Source organism: Lissotriton helveticus, chromosome 3_2, assembly GCF_964261635.1.
Source record: "Lissotriton helveticus chromosome 3_2, aLisHel1.1, whole genome shotgun sequence".
NCBI classification, from domain to species: Eukaryota; Metazoa; Chordata; class Amphibia; order Caudata; family Salamandridae; genus Lissotriton; species Lissotriton helveticus.
Genome location: NC_136062.1, coordinates 281234687 through 281260259, shown reverse-complemented (window position 1 = coordinate 281260259; position 25573 = coordinate 281234687). Strand labels below are relative to the sequence as shown.

Genomic DNA, 25573 nt, shown 5'->3' with positions numbered 1-25573 from the left:
ATTGTAAATACTGTCCTGCACCTAACACAAATGAGGCCTCTGCGGTATCCCGTGTGACAAACAGCCCGTTGTGATATAAGTCCCCCATAGACAGGCAGCCTCCTTCTTTCCATTTGTGAATCGACATTGATTCCGCTATTTTTGCAAACCCTGGAATTACCCATAAGGGGGCTTCTGGTGCGAACGGTGCATGTCTCACTACTTTTCTAACCATAGTTTCTCAAACCTCCGCTACCTGTCTAATACGGTACGGTTCGGTGACAGGAACTCCTCTACCCTTCATCAACAGTTCTCCTGATCATCCAACCAGTGAATTTAATGCTGTATGTGTGCGGCCATATAGTAAAATGGGACTTCTACCCCTCCCAGCTGCCATGGTCGCTTCAGAGTTGATTGGCTTACGTTTGGATTCCCACTACAGGTCTGTTATCAGGAAATCTAATTGTTTGAAAATACTGGGTGGGATTGCATACAACGAGTTTTGGAGTACATATACACATCTTGGTACTATAATCATTTTCGTGATTGCTACCTTACCCAGCAATGACAGGGGAAAATCCCTCCAGAAGCGCACCGAACCCCGTATTCCTTCAACCAGCCTGTCCATGTTGAGATCCAGAAAGGACTCCGCGGGTTGTGCCAATCTGATCCCTAGATATCTAGGGGGGTCCCTTGTCCAGGGCAGGCCCACCCCCGGCAGTGCATCCGCCGGTCGGCACAACAAACTCCCCAATGGCAGCAGTTTTGACTTTTGTGGATTTACTCGGAGGTGGGATACCCTACTGAACTCTTCCAATACAGTCAACAAGACCGGGATCGACTCTGTTGGGTGTCTGCAATATACCAGGGCAACGTCTGCATACATTGAGACCACATGTCGAGTGCCCCTACCTTAATGCCCCATTCCTCTAGCCGCTTTCTGAGCATCTCTGCTAACGGCTCCATAACCATTGCAAATATTAAAGGGGAGAGTGGGCACCCCTGTCTCGTGCCCCTCTCCAGGTGGAACGACTTAGAGATCCTTCCTCCGATCTTTACCCTCGCACTGGGCCTAGCATAGAGCAGCTGTGCCCAGTTTCTGAAATCCTGGCCCATTCCCAATTTCTCCAATACTGCCCATATAAAGACCCATGCCACGGAATCGAACGCTTGTTCGATATCTAGAAGAACTAAGGCATGCTCCCCTTGTATCAAAGGTGGGTCATGCCATACATGGGCTAAGCGTCTCAAGTTAAACATTGTGTTTTGTCTAGGGATAAATCTTGCCTGACCGGAGTGGATCAAATGCAGCATATGGGGAAGGAGTCTGCTTGACAAGACGCCGCTCAACAACTTCACATCTATATTAAGAAGCGAGATTGGTCTGTATGACTTGGTTAGACGTGGGTCTCTGTCCTGTTTCAGGATCATGATCACTAAAGCTTCACGCATAGAGTTCGGCAACCTCTTCTCTTGCAAGGCCTCGTTGTACACTTCCGCTAGCCGGTCTACTAAAAATGGTGCGAATTTCTGATAGAATTCTGCCGGGAAACCATAATTTCCTGGCACTTTCCCTGATTAGAGCCATTTAATAGCTCCCAGAATTTCCTCTCTCGTGATCGGCCCACCTAGCGATTCCTCCTCCCCCTGTGCCAGTTGGGGTAACTCCACCCGCTCTAAAAAGTCAGCTAATGCTGCAGACTCAGGCCCACGCCCCCACCATATATATGAGCCAGATGTTCCGCAAAGAGATCTGCCATCCCCACTTGTGTATACACTAGTTTCTCATTCCCATCCATAAGTGACAATAGCGGCGACATTGCCCTTTTTAATAGTCTCGCTAACATTTATCTCCCCCAGGTGCAGACACTGCCTGTATACCGTATAGTCGTGCTTTTCCAGCCGCTGCCATGCCTCCATCAATGCAACCTTTGTCTCGCACCATTCCCCCTTTCTCAGCAGAGTCTCGTGTAACCGCTTCTCAAGGTTGGCCAGTCTACATTCCTGCTCCTCTATGTCTTTTATTAATTGCCGCCTTGCCCCATATGTTGTGTGCATACATACTACAAGGATGACAACTTTCATAGCATCCCTATCATAGGCTCTATTCGAAGCCGACCCCCAGTTTTCTGTGAAATATGTGTCTAGCGCCGTCTCCACAGCCTTTTCGAACGGGGGATCCAGCAAAGCTTTTGCCCTAAGGCGCCACGTAGGAATAGCCTGTCGTGGTCTGTGGTTAGGGAGACTTGTGGGGCACTGTAAAAGGATGGTAGTGAGGGAATCCATGACGGAGGTGATCATTGGGGGCGCCAACAAACAGTGTCGCACCGTGCGCCACCAGCACTAATGCTAGCCCTGTCATAAAAGTGAAATCAGTGTTTATTTTTTTTTTTAAAGTACAAAGAGAACATTAATATCTGAATTTGAAAGAGTTCTCAATTCGATTATTGCTATGAGTGTGAAGGAGATAGATGTGATTTATACTTGGGCATTATTCTCACTCCTAACTTTCCATTTGAATTATACTCTCCTCCCAACTAACCCCTCTGCCTGCCTCAGTGCCCCAGAGTGTAACTTTTTCTAGCATGTCAGTCATGTTACTCTCTACTATACTCCAGTAAAGTAACCATACCTCTTCTTACAAATCATAAACTCTACTTTGGATTAACCATTCATGCAATGACTAACCTTTTCTAGCCTACCTACTCATCCCAAAACAAAAATCTTCCTTCTGTGGAACTGCTCCTTGCAATCTCACAATATGGGGCCTCCACTACATTATTTACGTATCCCATTTTTAGACCTCAGCGCATGCACTCCATGTGCTCTCGCTTGCAAAAGATGTTATATACAGCATTTGGCTTGGCGCCTTTCCCCTGCTTAACATTCTTTGGCTTAGTTGTCTCTTTTATTTTCTCCTCCTAATTGGGCAGCGTGTTCCGGTTTCACTCCCTCTTCTTTCCACTAAAGCATTAAACTAAGCACAGATAGCTTCATCTTGATTAGGGTCCTTCCGCTGCTGGTGCTGAGATTGTGGTACTGTTTATTGTATTTCTCGTTTTTTAAATGTTCTTTTTCCTGTCATTTTACTTCATGTTGCTTCTTCTTCCCACTCCAAACCCTAGTAGTTGGTAGTGCTTCTTCCCTACCTACCCCAATCCTCCCATTGTCCGTGTTCCTTCTTACCCCCACCCACCACCCTCCCGTTGTCCGTGTTGCCCCTACCAACCTGCCTGCCATAAGTAAAAACGTGGTCTAACACGGCCAGAGCTGGCTGCATCATAACGCTATTTTTGTACTTTCCTGCATCATAGCGCTTTTTAAAAACTTTTATATCGCTTATTTACTTAACTTCCAGCCATGCTACTCCACAGCATGTATAACAGATATTGGCAAAGCCAATAGCACTCGCGTTGGCACTGGCTCTGCCAATGCTTGTTTCCACCTGCATAAACTGTCTCAAATAATCACACCTAACTCATGTTAACTTAATCTACCATTCCCCTAGAAACTGTAGAAAACAGTTTTCCTAGAGCATAGGAATAACCCTATAACCAATACATTTATAACAATAATGCGTTAACCACTAACTTTGGGTTATCGAGTAGCACCATGGAGTGCTTGAATATTTTGTCAGGAATAGTAAACACTATAAATAAAAAAAAAAAATAAAAAAAAAAAAATATATATATATATATATATATAAATATGTGTATATATATATATATACATATATGCAGAAATCTGTCGTTTCACGCTGGAACTGCTCGCGTTTGCAGCATGCAGGAACGGACACGGACCATGGTAGTAAGAAGCCAATAATTTTATTAGTGCTGTCGCCATAATGTTTCGGCTCCGGAGAGCCTTGATCACATGACCTGGCGAGTTGTAAGTTGGGGAATTAATTCCCCTTGAATACTGAGGGTCCCTGGCGGCCAACGATCCCACCAGGTACCTCCAGTATGCGCCAGGGAGCTGTGTTACAGAGAGTTGTTCAGAGGCCACGCCCCTTTGAACACCTCTCTGCAACGCAGCTCTGTGGCGCTTTCTGTAGGCACCTGGTGGGCTAGTTGGACCCCAGGGACCCTCAGGATTCAAGGGCACTTAATCTCCCAACTTAAAACGCGCCACGGGCCGTGTTTGCACAGCGATGAAGAGAGGGGGCAGGGACTGTGGTGACATATGCAAACACGCCCTGTGGCGCGTTTAAATTTGGGGAATTAATTACCCTTCACTTCTGAGGACCTCTGGGGGCCAACTAGCTCACAAGGTGCTTCCAGTAAGCGCCACTGCGCTGCGTTGCAGAGAGGTGCTCCGGGCCATGCCCCTTTTTACACCTCTCTGCAACCCAGCTCTGTAGTGCTTACTGGAGGTACCTGGTGGGCTAGTTGGACCCCAGGGACCCTCAGGATTCAAGGGCACTTAATCTCCCAACTTAAAACGTGCCACTGGCGTGTTTGGACAGTGGTGAAGGGAGGGGGCAGTGCCTGAGGTGACGTGTGCAAACACGCCCTGTGGTGCGATTTAAGTTGGGGAATTAATTCCTCTTTGATTCTGAGGGTCCCTGGGGGCCGACAACCCCACCAGGTACCTCCAGTAAGCACCACAGAGCAGCGTTGCAGAGAGGTGGGCCAGGCAAAGCCCCTTTTTACACCTCTCTGCAATGCAGCTCTGTGGCACTTACTGCACGCTACCTGGTTGGCTAGTTGGATCCCAGGGACCATCAGGATTCAAGGGGACTTAATCTCCCAACTTAAAATGGCCACAGGGCGTGTTTGCACACGTCACCTCAGGCCCCCCTCTCTTCACCATTGTGCAAACGCGCCCCGTAGCACGTTTTAAGACGTAGTTTTAATCCCCCTGCCCTATTATGTACTAGGGCCTTACAGAGGAGGTCATGCTAATCACAGGGGTACCCCAACGCATAGTGTTCCCTAGTGTATGGAGGTGTATGTATACGGGTGAGTGAGTGGATGTGTGTGTAAACCTAAGAATCAGTGAATGTGTGTGTAGTTATTGCTGTTGGAGTGTCTATGGTTTTAAGAATGGCAGCCTGTAATTTAGAGTGGGTGTAGCAAAGGTTGTGAGAAGATGCATCAATTTATCACATGGATGATGTCATCAGTGATGTCATTTGAGATGTCATCAGTGATGTCACTGACCATGTCATGAGTGAGGTAATATGTGACGTCATCAGCAGTGCATTGCGGGGGCACGAGTTATAGTTAGCAGAACTAACTATAACGGAGGAATTTCTATGGTTTTGTACGAGTGAAATGTCCACCTAACTATAACATCCCTGAAACCAATGGTTTTTTCCGTAAATATATGCATATTCACTGAAAAATCCATAGGTTCCAAGGGTGTTATTGTTAGTTGGACATTTCACTTGTACAAAACCACAGAGGAATTTCTATGGTTTTGTACGAGTGAAATGTCCAACTAACTATAACACCCCTGAAACCTATGTTTTTTCAGTGAATATATACCCCTGAAATCTATGTTTTTTTCAGTGAATATTTATGTATAGATATTCACTGAAAAAACCATAGGTTTCAGGGGTGTTATAGTTAGTTGGACATTTCACTCGTACAAAACCATAGAAATTCCTCCATTATAGTTAGTTCTGCTTATATATATATATATATATATATTCAATTACAATACAATAGAATGAGTGAGTAAATGTGCATGTGTGGGTGTTGTACTTCAACATTCTTGCTTAGACCAGCAATATTGCTAGGGCTGGCTCTTGAACACCCGACCAACGCCAGTTACCCTTACTAAAGGACCTCATACTAGGAATAAGGCACAAACAGGAGCCTTTTCATGCATACTGCATCTGAGAAAGACACAAACAGTGCAATTCACAATCTGCGTTTTGTATTAGATATAGTACTACTGCACTAATACTACTGACGTACAACAATGCATGAGTGAACATGTCCAACTCCCCCTCACCTGTCTTTTATTTGCGGAGATCAACACAATGTAAATGTACTTTTTAGTATTAAATGTGGGGGCCAGCGGAAGTCGTGGAAAAATGGGTAATATCTAATATAAAATGGGAGGGGGCTAAGTTAAAGGAAAGAGGGGTTTAGAAAGGGACAGGCTACCACAAACACCCACCAACAGAAACTATACTTCTGAAGTTACTACGGGCGTACACAAGGTTAGAAAAGAGTAGTAAATGTATTCCAGCCAAGAGCAAGCACCACACTTGGCCACTCTTGGTTATGCAACACACTCACTTATAAAATAATGGAGGCAAGAATGGTTTAATGACACCCCATAGGAAATATTGGTAAATAAAAAATATGTTGTGTGAATGGCTGTACCATTGAGTGAGTGTGTGTCTCTATGGAGGAGTGAGTGGGTAGGTGAGTTCTGGTATGAGTCTGTGAATGGGTATGTGAGTCGTTGTGTAAGTGGGCATAAGAGAGGTTGCATGGGGTTGACAGTCGGTGTAGGTGTTTCTGTGGATGATGTCATCAGTGATATCATTTATGATATCACTGACCATGTCTTGAGTGATATAATATGTGAAAACATAAGCAGTGCATTGCGAGGGCATAAGTTATTGTTAGCTCAGTTAACTACAACTGCTGAACTTCACAGGTTTTGTACAAGTGAAAGCTGAGCCTAACTAAAATATTGCTGTAGCCTTTGTTTTTTTTTCAGTAAATATATGTATGAATTATAATTATTAGAATGTATATTTAGAAAAAAGTCAAATTCGTTTTATTTCTATATAAATGTGTGTGTGTAGTTTGTTAGAAAATTATATATAGTTATTAAACAATGATTGTATTGTTTTATAATGTTATTATAAAGTTAATTTAAAACTAAATTTACATTAAACAAAACTCAAAATAATGTATATTAATTCATGCCTTTGAGCCCCTTGAGATCTTAACTCAGCTACCTTTGTTTAACGGAACTCCTGAAGCCAGACCTCAGAATTACTGTCTTATGTAATTCCCTATGATTAGAGGTCGCTTTGAAGAGCTTCAGATATAGGCTCTACGCTCGTAGTGGATTCTGTTATTCACTGCTGTCACAAATCTGTATTGTAGCTGACCCCTCCAGCAATATGAGCTAATCAAAAGCCACCATGCAGTTTTTATAAAAGACCCTCATAAGTAAATACATACATTAATTTGCAAAATAAATCAATCAAAAGCATTACTCTTCAAGCATAACTATGTAACATATAAAGGCAAACAAGACACATAAAATCTATGTGCCACTTGCGTAGAAGCATTACATAATTATACCAGTTAGAATGTCACTATGTCCAGTGGCGGCTCCTCCACTAAGGCAGTGGAGCGTCACCCCACTGCTTTAAAGCAGTGCAAAGGAAAAAATAAAATGATAATAACACAACGCTATTAGCATTTCATTTTTTTTGCATTGTAGTTGCTGCCAGGTTAGGATGGGACGGGGTTGGGCTGGGCTCCCCGCATCACAGGGAGGAGGAGTGACTGCTGCTGCACCTAAAGTGGGCCGGCCATCTCGAGCCCCCCAAATTATCACACGCATTGTGCATGTTCTCCACCACCACCCTAATCGTAAATGTGAGCCTAAATCTACACCTTTCCCTAACCCTAAATGGTATACTAAGCCTAACAATACTACTAATCTCAATCCTAAACATTACCAAACCATCTCAACCAAAGTCAAACGTTATTCTATTCCCTAATCCCTATCCTAACTCAGATTCTAACCACAATCCTACTCTTAACTGTAAATGTAAACCTACCACTATCTCTTACTCTTTTCCTTACCCTTGCCCTAACATTTACTGTAACCACCCCAACCTATCAATGTCATTGTAGTGGTGCTGAAGTAGTATTATACAAATGTAGTGGTACTCAATTGCCCAATTATGAGTTGAAGGAAACGAAAATTCATTAATATTGCACCTGGAATTTCCAGTTCTGCACGCTCAATTAGTTATGAAACCCATAATTATATGTATTTTCCGGCCTGTATTACTGCACTCAATATTTGTATACAAAGAACTTGCAAGCAGTAATACCCATCGATATTACACACTGGAATCTCACACATAAGCAGTGATACAGCAACACCAGGAATGATATAAAACGACAAGAAATATGCAATTTTGTTTGCCAGCTTCTCTGCCAGGGTTACAGAAAGCCATATGACAACATTCCTAACCCTAGAGCTTGTTGCTGGTTACATTCATCTCTCTCTGAGAGCCACTCTCAAGAAGTATAGTAGCCATTTAATTATTTTGAATGTATATGAAGAATTTACAGAGCGATCATGTTTGTAAGGTCAGAGACTGATCAACTGCATGATTAACATTCTATTCACTTAGCCTGCATCATGAGAAATCTACATGTAATTCAAGGCCTTGCTGTCCTCTCTACGATGTTTCAGCTTGGAAGTTTTGTACTGATGGTGGAGGTTCACTTGGTTTCAAGATAAGAATGTCACATCTCTAGATGTGATTAGTAATAGTTACACTAACGTATATGATTCCAGCCCTGAGGACATGAAGAAGTCAAGGAAGAGGAAGCACGTGTTGGTTGAGATTTGTGGAAATTTTGAGATCCAACATATCATGCTTTGGGATTTCTGCCTGTAAACGAGGAATTTATTTGTATGAAGAAACTTGGTGTAGATATTTCATTTGGAAAAGAAATGTGATATACACATCTGATTTGGAAGTATTATTCTAATTATAGATGTCATAATACAAATGAATACCAAATTTATTGATGAAAAATCATTAACTTAAGAGGAGTGCTTTTTATTATGTTTTTGAATTCATATTTTGATGCATCACCGTCTCAATTTTTTTTGCAACGGATGTAAGGACTGAATTCCAGCTGTGTCATTTTGTTTAAAATTATTGAGAACTATTAGAAGAGTCTGGTCACAGTTGCGAAGAATTTAGAATACAGGACAGCGCTCCTACTAATTCCCACCACCAAATCCTCAGAAACCTCACTAGCCACCACTTCCACTGCTGGAAGCACAACTACCGTTATATCCTGCCTTGTTGCAACTGTCCTGCTACCAGCCAAGCCTACAACAGCCACCCAAACAATACCCAAACTCCCTGCCACAAGGAACTGTACACTATTATTTGTAAGGACCCAATAGTGAAGATAACCAGTGCCTTGGTTTAGGCCACCTGTTCATAATCCCACCTGCATCTGGTGCTATTAGGGCACAGTGGTCACTCTTTCTATTGTCATACCTGTTGTGTTGCTTCCCTGCCACAACTTGTAGCAGATGTCATAATTCACGAAGGGGATGAAGAGCAGGAAAACAGTGGGCCAATGCCGGACGAATAGGCAGACATAAGGGACACACATTGAGAGGAACAAAAAAAGGCATCTGAAACATGTAAAGCTGAGGGCTGTACCAACAACACTATTGCACACACCTTGAATTCCATGCTTGTTGTGGAACTTCATGGGTCAGTGTCTGAAATCATTGTGTGGTGCCCAGCAAAAATATTGCAGGTCTAACATGCAACATAGGATCCAAGTATGATGTGACAGGCAATATAAACCAAAGGTGGCCTTTGATGGACATTGCGGAGAAGAAAAAATAGGAGTCCAGTCAACCCATGATCTACCCTGTTGAGAATTCATAAACCAGATCAGACATGTGGTCATGATTGAATACAAGAGGCACACACAACCAGGCCCTACAACAGGGACAGTTGCAGTCATATGGAGTGCTTACAGATGCTAGCAACAGCCAGCAAAACCAGCAGCAATTTACCCTCTTTTACACATCATTATCATCTAACTCTTCACAACAGGGTACAGGCCCATTAGACATGGTGTTGGGCGTCTTTAGCTAGCACACACCGGGCAAATCAGGCAAATAAGTACATATATATATATATATATATATATATATATATATATGTGTGTGTGTATATATATATATATATATATATATATATATATATATATATATATATATATATATATATATATATATATATATATATATATATGTATATATATATATATATATATGTATATATATATATATATATTCACTGAAAAAACCATAGGTTTCAGGAGTTATATAGTTAGGAATTCGTTTTTTAAAAAACCTTTGAAATTCACTCAAAAAACTATAAGTTTTAGTGGTGTTATAGTTAGCTGGACATTTCACTCATACAAAACCAATGAAATTGCTCCTATATAGTTAGTTGTACTAACTATATTTCGCGCACCCGCAATCCACTGCTGATGATGTCACAGTGAGAGAAGTGATCGAGTGCTACTTTGTGGGTCGCGCTACCATCTGGCTGCCCTTTCCTAGTTTAACACTGCATGCTGGGAGATGAAGTGCTTTGCACTCTTGAGACACCGTGATTGGTGCTGTCAGGCATCACCAAGGGCGGAGCGATCTACAAATGTGGCAGTGAATGAACTCTCATTTTTTATTAACAGGCACTCGACCATCCTCCAGAGTACCACGCTGGGCGCTGACGAAGCTACACAGCGGAAATGCATACGCCCGGAGTGCCGTCCAACTTTGCAATAAAGAAAGCCTTCATACTGTTCCCCGTTGTGGCCTCTGCCTTTCTTCCAGGAGGGTTTCTTTGGATATATATATATATATATACATATATATATATATATATATATGTATATATATATATATATTCACTGAAAAAACCATAGGTTTCAGGAGTTATATAGTTAGGAATTCGTTTTTTAAAAAACCTTTGAAATTCACTCAAAAAACTATAAGTTTTAGTGGTGTTATAGTTAGCTGGACATTTTACTCATACAAAACCAATGAAATTGCTCCTATATAGTTAGTTGTACTAACTATATTTCGCGCACCCGCAATCCACTGCTGATGATGTCACATATTAGATCATTCATGACATGGTCAGTGACATCACTGATGACATCTCAAATGACATCGCTGATGACATCACTGATGACATCATCCAGTGAATGTGGTTTGCTTCGTTATTTAAATATGCATTATATATATATAGCAATTTACATTGAAGAATGAGTGGATATATATAAATAAATAATTGGATGGAGGATTTAGTAGCAGTGTAATTGACTGTTTACTTGACCAATTTATAATGTCTCACTAAATATAGTGGATAGTGACTAAACTGTGTGAATATCTGTATCACTTTGTCAGTTGTTGTGTAAACTGATTCTACAGTTGGTTACTAGCTATGTGAAAGTCTATATTAGTTATCGATTAGTTAACTGAGCATTTGTATGGGAGTGTGAAAGTGTGTGTGGTTCGGTGGGGGGTGTGTGACTGTCCAAAGATGTGTGAATAGTTGATTCAGTAGATATATGAAGTTAAAACTACATGTTCTAACAGTTTGGGTGAGGGAATCTCTTTATGGGTGTGGTGATATATTTCTCAAAGGTGCAGGTCCAACAAACTAGAAAAATAAAAGGCAGTGTATGTGTCAGTTGTTGTATATAAATAAGTATACATAAGACACAATGATTGTGTGAGTGACTGTATGGATAACTGTATACTTGTAATAATGATTTTATAATTCACTAAGTATGACTTACTATCTAAACGAATAGAAGAAGTGGTGTTTGTATAAGTGTTTTGCTAAGTAAATATGTACGTATGATCCATTGTTTGCATAAGTGAGTAGGATGACTTCATATGTGAATAGGATGCGTGCTGTTGTTTAATGTCGATATAGATGTATAAGTATTTTTGATAGTGTTCTATTGTTCATTGACAGCATGTATGAGTGAATCCATAGGTAAGTGATTAGATGTGTGTATACATCTATGAATCACTGTGTGGATTTTTAGATACTTGTATTGCTGTGACAATGGATTTAAATATGATACTCTGTATTTTACAAACAGTGATGAAAAATTGTAATAGTGTATGAAAAGGTGTATGTGATTGTCACATGGATGATGTCATCAGTGATGTCATTTGAGATGTCATCAGTGATGTCAGTGATGTCACTGACCACGTCATGAATGATCTAATATGTGACATCATCAGCAGTGGATTGCGGGTGCGCGAAATATAGTTAGTACAACTAACTATATAGGAGCAATTTCATTGGTTTTGTATGAGTAAAATGTCCAGCTAACTATAACAACACTAAAACGTATAGTTTTTTGAGTGAATTTCAAAGGTTTTTTAAAAACTAATTCCTAACTATATAACTCCTGAAACCCATGTTTTTTTCAGTGAATTTCAAAGGTTTTTTTAAATGCTAATTCCTAACTATATAAGGCCTGAAACCTATGTTTTTTTCAGTGAATTTCAAAGGTTTTTTAAATGCTGATTCCTAACTATATAAGGCCTGAAACCTATGGTTTTTTCAGTGAATTTCAAAGGTTTTTTAAATGCTAATTCCTAACTATATAAGGCCTGAAACCTATGGTTTTTTCAGTGAATTTCAAAGGTTTTTTAAATGCTAATTCCTAACTATATAAGGCCTGAAACCTATGGATTTTTCAGTGTTTTTAAAAAAAAAAATTGATTGGTTAACTGGCTTATTAAGTGTATCTTAGTGAATACATATATTAGCGAGTAATGTTTAAATATTTAAATATATGCATGAGTGATGTAATATGTGACGTCATCAGCAGTGCATTGCAGACGTACAAGTTATAGTGAGTCCAACTAACTATAACGTGGGAATTTCAATGGTTTTATGCGAGTAAAATTTCCAACTAACTATAACTGGTGTGAAACCTATGGTTTTTTCAGTGAATTTCAAAGGTTTTTTAAATGCTAATTCCTAACTATAACTGGTGTGTAACCTATGTTTTTTTCAGTGAATATATATATATATAAAATTTCTATGGCTACATGAAACCCCTCATTTTGTTCCTTTTCAAAATGAATGTATTAAGTGTTACCACTTTATTCCAATCAAGATGACTTCAGGTATGCCATACTTTTGTCATAAGTAAGACTGTTAGCGTTCTAGTTGTTCTTTAGAACACTCTGGGACATTCTGTCATTGGGCTATAGTTGGGCTACATCTGGCTGATATTTGGGCTACATTTGGGCTCTTTTGTCTCTGGTGGCCATCTTGGGAGACTGCATATCAGAATTCTTTTAATGAAATATAAGAGGACTCAATATGTGCCCTAATTTTTCTTTCTTCAGCACTAATCATAATTTCTATGGCAAAACGAACCCCCTCATTTTGTTCCTTTGCAAATTAAATGTTTTAAGTGTTAACACTTTATTCCAATCAAGATGACTTCAGGTGTGCCATACTTTTGTCATAAGTAAGACTGTTAGCGCTCTAGTTGTTCTTTAGAACACTCTGGGACATTCTGTCATTGGGCTATAGTTGGGCTACATCTGGCTGATATTTGGGGTACATTTGTTTTTTTTGTCTCTGGTGGCCATCTTTGGGCTACATTGGGCTACATTTGGGCTCTAACATATATATAGCCCAATGTAGCCAAATATATATTTTTTCAAAGTTAATTTTCGTAAAAACCACTGGAGCACATATCTTGAGACATAGCAAAGGCACATCGGGCTACCAGTCCCTACAATTTTGCCAAGTTTGGTGGAAAACCATTCAGCCGTTCGGGCTAAAAGTGAGTACAACCGCCCTATGGAAATTAACATGGGGAAAACACGTTTTGGGACCCCCCTTTTATCTCGGCCCTCGCTTGACGTATCCCCCCCCAAACTTTCAGGGAAGGAGCGGAGCGCCGCGAGGCAAAGTTAAGGAAAATTTCAGGAAGATTCCTCAACCGGCGCCAAAGTTATTCCCAATAGAATGTTGCGATTTCCCTATGGAAAACAATCCTAACTATATATACCTACAGGCTATCGCCAGTAGGTAATATATATATATATATATATATATATATATATCACCTACTAGCTACTGTCAGTCGCCAGTAGGTAGGTATAGTTAGGTCCTATTTTCCATAGGAAATCCGCAACATTCTATTCTAACTTTGGGGCTAGTTGATGAATCTTCGCTAATTTTTCAAAACTAATTATCAGCTCCGGCCCGTTCCTATCCTAAAAGTCTCAGGATGATTCGTGTAACGTGGGCCGAGAAAAAAGGGGGGGTTCCAAAACGTGTTTTCCCCATGCAATTTTCCATAGGACCTTTTGACGCAGCTACAGCCCGAACTGCTGAACGGATTTACACCAAATTTGGCAAAGAGGTAGTCCTCAGTTCAGACTCGTGCATTTTGCTTAAATGGTGTAAATCCGTTCTGTAGTTCCTGAGAAAAGGATACTTAAAAGTATTTATATATCTATGGCTGCGCAGGATCCGCGCACTCTAAGCCCACCCTGCTGTGTACGAGCTGTATTCTAATTGGCTCCAAATCAGGAAGTGTTGGCAGCCATCTTGTGCCTAAGGAGGCAGGGTAGAAACAATCTGACCCCCTAAGCCTGCTCAGGGGTCCCACAAGGACCCCCAGGGCCAAAAAAAGAATTTTCCCCCCAAAAAAACCAAATCGACGAGATTCACGCACCCAGCGTGAATTTCGGCCGAAATTTTAAAAAAAGAAGCGCGGGCTCCCGAGCTTCAGTGGTAATTAGCCCCGGGGGGCCAAATCACAGGGGCAATGAAAGAATTGGGTGGGGGGCCCAAACGGGCCCCCCAGCCCCGGGGACCGCCATCCCCTGGGGCTTCATGAGAAAATGTGGGGGGCTCATAGCCCCCCCAGCCCTGGGGGCCTCCACCCCCAGGGCTTTTAAAATAAGTGGTGGGGGGGCTCAAAGGCCCCCCAAGCCCGGGGGACCACCACCCCCTGGGGCTTCTCTGTATAAAGTTAAAAAAAAAATTGCCTGTGTGGGGGGGGCTCAAGCCCCCCCACAAGCCCCGGGGACTTCTACCTTCCTGGCGCTCTAATATTCTAAATAGGGAAATGGTGGGAGGGGGGCCGTGCGGCCTCCTCCTGGAGCCCTTGATGGCCCTGGGGATCATCACCCCCCAGGGCTGGTTCCTGCAGTGTCCCGGGGTGTCCACAGCGAGACATTGCTGTTTGCTATGGCAGGGAGGGAGCCCCGCGGCTCCCACCCTGCCACAGCAAGCTGCTTTGGTATTTGGAAGAAAGAGCAGGGAAACTTGCTCTCTGCTCCAAATACCAAAGACGATTGCTTTGCTGAACACTGAGACGCCGTGGGAGTTTACCTGCTAACCTGTCCCCTTTGACCTCAGCTGCTCGCCGCTCCCGCTTCGCGGGAGCCGCTTCGTGGGAGGACCCACCAACGCTGTTTTCTCCTGCCTGGTTTCCGAGATTGCCGAGAGCGCGGAACACCTGTGGAGGCTGCAGGGGTAGCGCGGCAGGGACTCACTATCCCAGGAGTCCCTGCTTGACACGTAACATCCGGTCAGCGCCCCCCTGCGTGCCCCGCCCACCGCCGGCAAGCCGGTAAAAGGGAAGTTGAAGCTCTTGTCCCGTGTGACCCCTTTGCTGAACACTGAGACGCCGTGGGAGTTTACCTGCTAACCTGTCCCCTTTGACCTCAGCTGCTCGCCGCTCCCGCTTCGCGGGAGCCGCTTCGTGGGAGGACCCACCAACGCTGTTTTCTCCTGCCTGGTTGCCGAGATTGCCGAGAGCGCGGAACACCTGTGGAGGCTGCAGGGGTAGCGCGGCAGGGACTCACTATCCCAGGAGTCCCTGCTTGACCACGTAACATCCGGTCAGCGCCCCCCTGCGTGCCCCGCCCACCGCCGCCCTTCCTATAACATCAGGAGAGTGCACGCTCTGCGGGACGCAGGCGAGACGCCGGGCGAAGCCCGGGCAAAGGGCGGGCCGTCTGTGGCCGTCCGGGGCCAGCAGGGGCCGGGACGGGCCACCCCTCTAACAATTCAGGTAATCCAGTGACTTGCTGTGTGGACCCTACAACATTGAATATCCAGCATAATATTTCATATGTCTACATACTCCCCAATGTCTACTCGCTCGGGCAGAAGCTCTAAACGTGGGGGGAACTCTAATATATGTACTATGGATAATTTTATTACCCGTGCAGTTTCTGTTGTGGAAAAAGAAATCATCTTAGCAGAACGTAGATTATCACGTGATTATTTGGAACATAAACGTTCCTCGCTGGGAACATTAGCACAGGCTAAATCTCCAAGTAACATTATCCCAGCAGAACCTTTAATTTCTACAACTTCTAGGCACTTGCGACCTTGTGTTGTCGATTTAAGGCAAGATAACGGCCTTTTTGAAATTGTTCCTGATCATGCATCTACAAACATAAAGTTTGGTAATACTGATATAAGAAATAGCTCTGATAATACAGTAGTTGACCCTCTGGCTCTGCCCGTAATATCGGTACATGAAATGCCTGCAGAGCAAGTTGTAACATCTCCCCTGCATAAAGTAAATAGAGTTGCAGTAAAGAGGAAGAGACTGGTTACTCCGCGAAAAGCCTACAGATTAAAAACTCTTAAGAGAATACGTAGGAACTATATGAACAGGGGTGCGCATTATAAATCTTTAGAGCCAGAAATGATGAATAGCGGGTCAGAAGTAAGCGAGCAACAACGCCTAGCGTCGGATAAAGAATTAATAAACTGCCCAAAAGACCCATCAGTTGCGACATCTTTATTTGACCAGATTCAATTGCTCATGACTACTTTGCTGTTACCAGTAACCGAAAGACTAAAAGGGCTATCGGAACGCCTGGATATATTCGAGCAAACCTCATTGGATAATTTCTTTTCCCTAAAGACCTTGGTAAAATTACATTCCAAGATTGGAGCAGATACTACAAGGGTGGAATCAAGTCCTATAGTTCCAAATTCAACGCAACAAATTGGACCACCTAGGAGAGATAAAGTGTTAGATCAGAATAGTATTAACACTGTATCGAGGGGATGTCAAGCAGAGATTCCCAACTCACAGCCAAATGATGGAGGAATTCAACTGGTTGCCCCCCCAAAACCTGCGCCACGCAAAGCAAAACAGGTGACTACCACTTCCCAAGCTCCTGCACCGACAAAACCAGCTGATGTGATAGGAACTACAACTTGCACTATCAAAGGTGGTTCGGACAATAATGCTCAAGCAACTGACCATATCAGAGTCAGACCAGTGTCGAAAAAGATCCCAAACGCACACCTTCCACCGGGGTGCCAACCATACGTGGCAGTGCTTACTGGTGTTCCTCCCTTGAGAATTAATAAAAGGGAGTCATATGATGAATTGAAAAATAGGACTCTATACTGGTTGAGAGAAAATAGACCCTTGCCACACTCTGTCAACTGCCAGGTCATCCAAGTTCGAAGAGTCAGTTGGTTGGGAACTAGACCGAAAGACATAGCAGGAGATTGTATTTTGGTCAATTTTAAAGAGCCCTCTGTCGCACACCTTGTGTATGGCCAAAACCAACGGAGAGGCCACCTGGGAATTGGTACTTGTGACCTTAGCTACTTCTATCCTATGCAACGGCCACAAGATATTAGAGATTCATCCCGACCAGGCTCGATGAATATCAGATATTCGTTTTTTGATCCTCAGACTCCTGTTGATAGAATGTACCCAGTAAATATGGAAAATATGGATGTGGATAAAAATTGGTCATGGTGGGGTAATTGACAAACAGGAACAGGAAAGTGTGGACACTATGGATACTATGGCCCCATGTCTAGTAATCATTTAGAGAATCATTGTGTAAAATTAAGCCCAAGCCAATTGCCCCCTGTATCTGATAAAACTAAAACTACACAGGTTGGATCCTTGTCTGTTAGCCCTCTCGAAGACCATCTAGGGAGGGATATAGTGAATGTTTGTATTGCACAAGACCAAAATAGGACACCTTTGGTACATATTGAGCGGCAAGGTTTGGTATCTAATAGCAGGTTGTCTGACGACCCTAATGAGAGGGAAACACCAAGCATACTGGGTACACGTAGTGCTTGCCCTAGTAACTCAGTACAGAATACCCCAAAATGTGATTTAAAAATCTTGTCATGGAATATCGCAGGGTTGTCAAGAAACTTGTGTGATAGAAACTGGAGCTCTTTCATGGAAGAGCATGATATCATGCTCCTTCAAGAAACGTGGGCAATTAATATGGTGCACAGACTTGGATACAAAACATTCCACTGCAGGGCTACTGCATCTGTAAGAGGTAGACCTTCAGGGGGCTTGTTAATTTGGATAAAAATATGTTTGAATGTTGAGGTATCACCTCTGAACATTGCTTCCAAAGATTTGCTTGGGGTAAAGATTACCACGAAGGACATGGGGGATATTTACTTGATAAATATCTACAATAGACCTAATCCCCAAAAAAAGGAGTCAATGGTTGTGGAACAATTACGTTCGCACTTGAGTAAGTTAGAGCCAAACTCCAAAATATTTATAGGTGGGGATTTCAACTGCCAATTCGAGCCTGTGTTGGGGCTCGAAAATCTACTAGAAAATGAAGATAGGGCTCTTGATATATCCTCCCTAGATAGTGTAAAACCAGTAAAAAGCTCAGTGGCAGTCATGCAGATTTATGAACTAACGGTATCCTTTGATCTAAGGGCATGTAATGGTAGATTAGACCCAGATAAGCCAGCAAATTACACATATAGTAAGGGTGCATCCAAATCATTGATTGATTTTGTATTGATCACTACTAACTTGTGGCATCTGTTGTTGGCCTTCACTATCATGAATAGACCAGAAAGTGATCACTTCCCTCTACAACTAGGGCTACTTCCTCAACCGTTCATAAAAACTGATGGTGGTACGGAATTATCCATAGAGGTGGGAGAGGTTGAGGTCTCCAACAACAGGAGAGCTATAAAATGGACACATATCTTAGTAAAACAAGATATACTTGTGGGCATTTATAATACCTTCTCAGATATTATCCCGCTATACGATAATTTGACCTTGGGATCCCAAGAGGTCCTTAAAATGCACTACCACCTAGTAGAGTCACTAATTCCCCTCCTGAGCAAAACTTGCAACAATAGCAAAGGCAACACACGAAGGCAATTGGAACTAGAGACACCGTGGTACAACAAACAGTGTAGTCTAGCCAAAGGCAATTTAATCAACGCTGTAAAATCTAAGGATCAGATGAGGGTAAGAGAGTGTAGAAATGAATATAAAAATCTCCTCTCTAGGGCAAAAAAAGAATGGGATGATTTGATCTGGGAAGATCTCTTAATTGCCGCTAGGAAGCATGACCAATGTACTTTTTGGAGCCTGATATCAAAAAATAATAAATCGGGTAGCTCCAATAGAGATTTTTTCCTTGATGAAAAAATCTGGCATGATCATTTTCTAAAATTATATGACCTGTCAGGGGTGTCCCCAGATGAAAATTACATTGGATCTGTTCCTCCATGCATCGATCTAGTAAAATTTAGTATTGAAGAGACACTGTGTGCAATAAAGGCAGTTAAGGCCGGTAAGGCACCAGGCCCGGACAAATTACCAGGGGATTTGTTTACTCACAACATTGAAGTATGGTGCCCCTACATACATTTTTTATGTAATTCTATTTTGTTAGGAACTCCGATTCCCGAATCATGGAAGGGGGCGGAAATAGTTACTATCTATAAAAAAGGGGATCGCTATAACCCAGGTAATTAGAGACCGATAAGTTTAATAGACATTTTACAAAAAATCTTTGCCAGGCATATTTTAAATCGACTTTTAGATTGGGTTGAGGAATTCAAAATCCTCTCAAAATTCCAAGCAGGATTTAGAAATAGGACAAGCACTGTGGACCAGGTACACAGGTTTTTTTTTTTTTTTTTTAAATGTATTTTTATTGCAGAATCAGGAATAAACATAGCCAACAAACCAACCCAAGTACCAACGGGTCCCATCAGACAGCAGTCCAGCAATGCAATACACAGCCGAGTAGCCCACATCCCGGAGGCTGGGCGGCGCGTCAATAAAACAATTCGCTGGAGGCACCCTGGTACATGCCCAATGCCGGACACGGGTCAAGTACAGCACTTCGTTCCTGCTTTTATCCCCAAACAACCAACCATCTTCTCCCCACCCAATCCCCGGTCACTGCAATGTCATATCACAAAATCAGCCCGACTATGTTCCTGGGTCAACCGGTTCCGGGAAGTCGCTGGCAACCCACCCCACCCCACAACTCCTACTCTAAGCCCACCCCCAACTGCTGCTAACGCGGGTATCTCCAGGCCCCTCCTGCTCTAGGGTGACAACCATCAGGAAGTTGTAACGAACAAGTGGTCACATGGAATCCTGACTCATAACTGATCGGTCTCATCACTGTCAGTTAAGTGGTCCCTCAACGCCTGCACCACCATCTCCCACGACCGTGCCAGATCCAAGCTCCTCTCATTACCCGTTCTAGTCGCTTGGCGCATCCGTAACACACTCTCACAGCCCGACCACTTCACCAACTCGTTCCTCCACCTCCGTACAGACGGCCCCTCTTTAGACTTCCAATGCCAAGTGAGTTCTCGCTGCGCCAATATCAGACCTAACCCAATGAATTTACTCGTCACCTTTGTCTTTTTGGTATGCGGGAACCACAGAAGCAGACACGTGGCCATGTCAAAGTCCACCTCCCGATCCGTGACAGCATTCAAGAGTTCCCCCACCTCGGCCCAGTAGTCACCCAACCTCGGGCAGCCCCACAGCATGTGGTCAAAATCCGCTCCGGGCGCCAAACATCTCGGGCACATGGCATCATGCACCTGGAAGTGGCGACGTAATCTCTCCGGGGTCAAATACGCCCTATGGAGCACAAAATAATGCACCTGTTGGAATCTCGCATTCCTCGTCTCTTTCCAGGCCCTGTGTAGCACCTGACCCCAAACAGAGTCCGGAAGGGGCCAACCGATGCTGGCTTCCCAACGCAACTTCAACTCAGTCAACGGAGCTAGACCCTCGTTCAGCATCCTATTGTGAAGGCAAGTCACCGCCTTGACGGTGCCCGCAGCCATCACCACATATTGGCACACCCCCGACACCTCTGGTTCAGCCAATCCGCCCCCCCAGTGCCGTCGCAGAGCCGCGACCACCGCCGCATGCAGCAAGAAGGAACCATTCGGCAGGCCGAACTGCTCCTGCAACGTCTGGAACGGGGCCAACGCCCCATCCACATACAGGTCACCTACCATCAGCAAGCCCAGGTCCTCCCACTCCAACAATCTGGACCAATCACCCCCGTGCGGCAAAATAGTGAGCATACCTATCGGGATCTCCGGGGCATACGGCCGGCGCTTCCCCGCCCTTTTCATATATCTATTCCAACACAGTCTGAGGGTCCACTCTTCCATCGTGACTTCCCTACTGGCCAGCCTCTGCTGCATCACAATGGACGACAAGACCTGTCGCTGAACGCCTACCCCTCGACCAACCTCGGGCCCCCTGAATTCTCTAGCCACATTCTGCGTCAGGACCTGGAGCTGCGCCGCCAAATAGTATAACTCGTAATCGGGGACGGCCATCCCACCCTCACATTTGGGTCTCAGCAGGGTGGTCAATGCTACCCGTCTGCGACCATGGCCCCAAAGAAAACCAGTCACCATCGCCCTCAGCTCCCTGAATATGCCCTGCGGGATCCACACCGGCAACGTTCTAAAATAGTAGAGCAGTCTCGGGAGTGCCACCATTTTCAACAGCGCCACTCGGCCCAATACAGACAGCGGGAGGGAGGCCCAGAAGTCCATACTACCTCTCAACGCTCTAATGCAGCGTCCCACATTCCCGTCAAGGAGGTCCGCTGTAGCATGGTAGATGCGTACCCCCAGGTACAGAAAGCAAGATGGTTCCCACTTCACAGACCCCACGAGCTGTGGGCAGCGCGTGGCCTTCCGCAGCGGAAACACACAAGTTTTAGTCCAGTTCACCCTGAGGCCTGACAGCTCCCCAAACCTGCTCAACATATCCACCGCGCCTTCCAGAGCCTTTCCAGCGTCCGCGAGGTACAGCAACAGATCGTCAGCGTACAGCGATATATAATGTGAGTCAAGGCCCTGCATGATCCCGTCGTAAGCAACTCCCAGCCTCGCCTGTGCAGCTAGGGGTTCCATCGCCAGAGCAAAGAGCAAAGGAGATAGCGAGCAGCCCTGCCTCGTACCCCTACACACCGGGTAAACCGAGGAGACCAGTGTCCCCAACCGCACCCGTGCTTTGGCCGAGGAATAGAGCACTCTTGTCCAGCCTCGGAACCCGTCCCCGATCCCGAACTTCGCCAGCACACCATCTAAAAAGTCCCACTCCAAACTATCAAACGCTTTCTCAATATCGACCGCCAGCACCACCGGGCCCGGATCGGACAAGGCAGCACTATCAATAACCCCGATCAGCCGACGGATATTCATCGAGGTACTCCTGGAGGGGATGAATCCCGCCTGATCCCTATGTACCAAAGAGGTCATCAATGGCAAGAGACGGGTGGCCAGGATACGACTCAGAATCTTATAATCCACCGTCAACATAGACAACGGACGGAAAGAGGCGACATCCAAAGCATCCCTGCCCGGTTTTAGCAGGGGCACCACCAGCGCCTCCGTCATGGACTCAGGCAATCGCCCCAGCTCCTTCGCCTCCACATATACAGCCTGCAGCCTGGGCGCTAGTACATCGATAAATTTGGCATAGAACTCGATCGGCAGCCCATCCACCCCCGGGGTCTTATTCCGCGCCATGTGGCCAATCGCCCCTCTAATTTCGGCCAGGGTGACAGGGCCTCCTATATCCTGGGCGTCCTCCTCATCCAACACCGGTAGAGGAATCGGATCTAAGTAATCGCCAATGGCCGTGGCCTCCACCTCAAGGTGGCTGGTATAGAGGCCCGTGTAGTAGGATTGAAAGCGCTCCAGGACCGCGGTCTGCGAGCAAACCACCACCCCGTCTCCCCTTCGTATACTCAGCACCGAACAACCCCTAGGGGTCGGATCAGCCAACTTCGCAAGGAGCGTGCCCACCTTATCACGTTCCTCGTGCACTTTCACCGCATACAACTTATAGTCATAGCACCGCAGTCTCTCAGTCTCAGTCGCCACTGCCTCCTTAGCACACAACAGGTCGTCCTGCAGCTCAGGCCTCTCCGGACGCCGCAGTTCCACTTCTCTCAGCACCGACTCCGCTTTCGCGAGATCAGCCAGCACGGCACCCCTCACAGTCAGAAACCGGCCCATACATACCCCTCTCACCACCACTTTCATCGCATCCCATTCATTCGCTCTGGTCGCCGTCGACCCAGCATTGACCGCGAAATAGTCGTCAACGCCTTGACGGACCGTATCGCAGAACGCTGGGTCCTCCAACGTCTCTGGACGGAGTCGCCACGTGGGGACCGCCGATCTCGCCAACTGCCACTGCACCGAAATCAGCAGCGGGTTATGGTCCGAGACGGTTCTAGCCAAGTACTCAGTGTGCTGCACCACCCTCGCCAAAGACTCACAACATAGCACCGAATCCAAACGAACATGCAGATCATGCAGCGCCGAGAAATAGGAGTAATCCCGGGTGTCGGGGTGCTGCGCTCTCCATACATCCACCAAACCCCACCTGTCCTGCCATTCCCGCCTACGAGTCGCAAGTCTGCGCACCGGGGAATCCACCAAAGGCGGGTGAGACCTGTCCAACTGCACATCCGTAATAGAGTTAAAGTCACCTGCCAGGAGGATAGGGCCTGCCAAGTAGCTCGCCAGTGAGCGCGACAAGCTCTCGAAAAAGTGGGCTTGCTCAGCGTTGGGGGCATAAATGGTACATAGCACTACTTCCCTTCCATACAGCCGTCCCTCCACCACTACATAACGACCCTCCGGATCTATCTTCTGACTCGTGACCTGGAATGGCGTGCCAGCCCTGACCCATATCAACACTCCTCTGGCAAACGCTGAGTAAGTCGTGCCAAACACCTGGCCCCGCCACCTCCTCTGCAAAGCCCCGCATTCCTGCTGTGTCAAGTGAGTCTCCTGAAGCATCGCTATCTGGACGCCCCGCCTCACCAAGTAGGCATGCACCTTGTGGCGCTTGACCATAGTGCGGAGACCCCGGACATTCCATGTGACACATTTCAGATTAGGTAACGTCCCCATAGAGCATCAAACCCAACAGTAGCACATGCCAAGAAATGTGACCCGCATCGCAGCAATTGTACAACCCCCTCAAAACATCCCCTACAACACCCACCCTCCCATTCCCCAGGACAGGGCCTAGTAACCCAGCTTCAGCCCCGTTCCAAACCTCAAACACCCCACACATCATACTAAACTGTGGTCGGCACCACAGAGGACCTTAGGGGTCCGATGGGGACTATGGAGCCCCGAACCAGGACGACAGAGCAACCACCCCGCGCCCACAGCCCCTCGCTGCCATTGCAGCCCCATACCTGGCAGTCCATGAAAAATCAGGAGCGTTCAGGCCATGCCAAAGTCCATCCACCAAAGGCCTCATCCATTAAAGATACCATCGGATGTCTGTGGAGTAACCTCCGGCCCCAGCGCTCCCCCCACCTCCGAGTCCTCATCACCAGTCTTCAAACCTTCACTCTCCGATGCCGAACCCCTGGAGGCGTCCTCTTGCTGCGACCCCGTTATATTCGCTGTGGCCTCCAACGCACTCCGTCTATCGGCCAGCATTTGCGCCTCTCGCTCGGCCCGTTGGCGTCGATTCCGGGAGCGGATGCGCTGCGATTTCCGGACCCTGACCGGCTGTTCCCGATCCCTGGTTGGCCTGTGTGCCCGATCCGTCCCTGCTCGATACAGTTCCAGCCAGGACCAAGCTTCATCGGGCGCGTGAAAAAAGTGAGTCTTGCCATCAACGACAATCCGCAGTTTGGCCGGAAAAAGCAAGGAATATTGAATCCCCTCCTCTCTCAGCTCCTTTTTCACAGACAGGAAAGAAGCCCTGTTCCGCTGCACCTCTTGCGTGTAGTTCGGAAAGATGGTCACCTTACTGTTGTCCACCTGGAAGGGGCCACGATCCCTCGCCTTCTGGATCAGCAGATCCCGATCCTTATAGTGCAGCAGTCGGACCATCATCGGCCGAGGCGGTCGGCCCTCCAAGGGAGGTTTTGCGGGCACCCTATGCGCTCTTTCCAGGGAGAAGAAGGGGGAAAGGCCCTCAGGCGCCACCACAGTGCGGAACCAGTCCTCCAAATAGGCCACTGCATCATCCTTCTCAATCTTCTCCGGAAGCCCTACCACCCTCACGTTGTTCCGGCGGTTGCGGCCTTCCGCGTCCTCCACCCTACGCTCCAAGGTCGCCAGTCGACGGGCAACGTCATCAAGTTTATGTTCCGCCGTGACCACCGCCGGTTTCAGTTCCTGGAGCAGTAGTTCATTGGATTTCACCCGGTCCGAAAGTTTGGTGTGGTCTGCCCGCAACAGGCCGAGCCCCGACGCCACCTGCGCAATATCCTGGCGCAGTTCCTCTTTCGTGGCGGTTATCGCGGCCAAAATTGCGTCTAGGCGGAGGTTGAGCCTCTGTTCTTGCGGCGAGGACTCCGTCTGGGAGCCGCCAGCCAGATCTTCCTGCCTCTGGCTCCCCAGTCCAGCAGGCTCGGCGCCGCCAAGCCCCTGTGCAGCCATCTTGGATGCAAGTACTCGGCCGCACGAGCAGCCCCTTCAATCAAAGGCGAGGCCCACCAGAGGCACCCAGCCGAGCCCAAC

The 25573-nt window shown here is 45.8% G+C and overlaps 1 protein-coding gene across 3 annotated transcripts in view; it reads right to left on the bottom strand.

Annotated features, from left to right (window-relative positions):
- The window catches only part of CHRNA5 (cholinergic receptor nicotinic alpha 5 subunit), a 245973-nt gene that overhangs the window by 118711 nt on the left and 101689 nt on the right, over nt 1-25573 (bottom strand). The window lies entirely within an intron of this gene.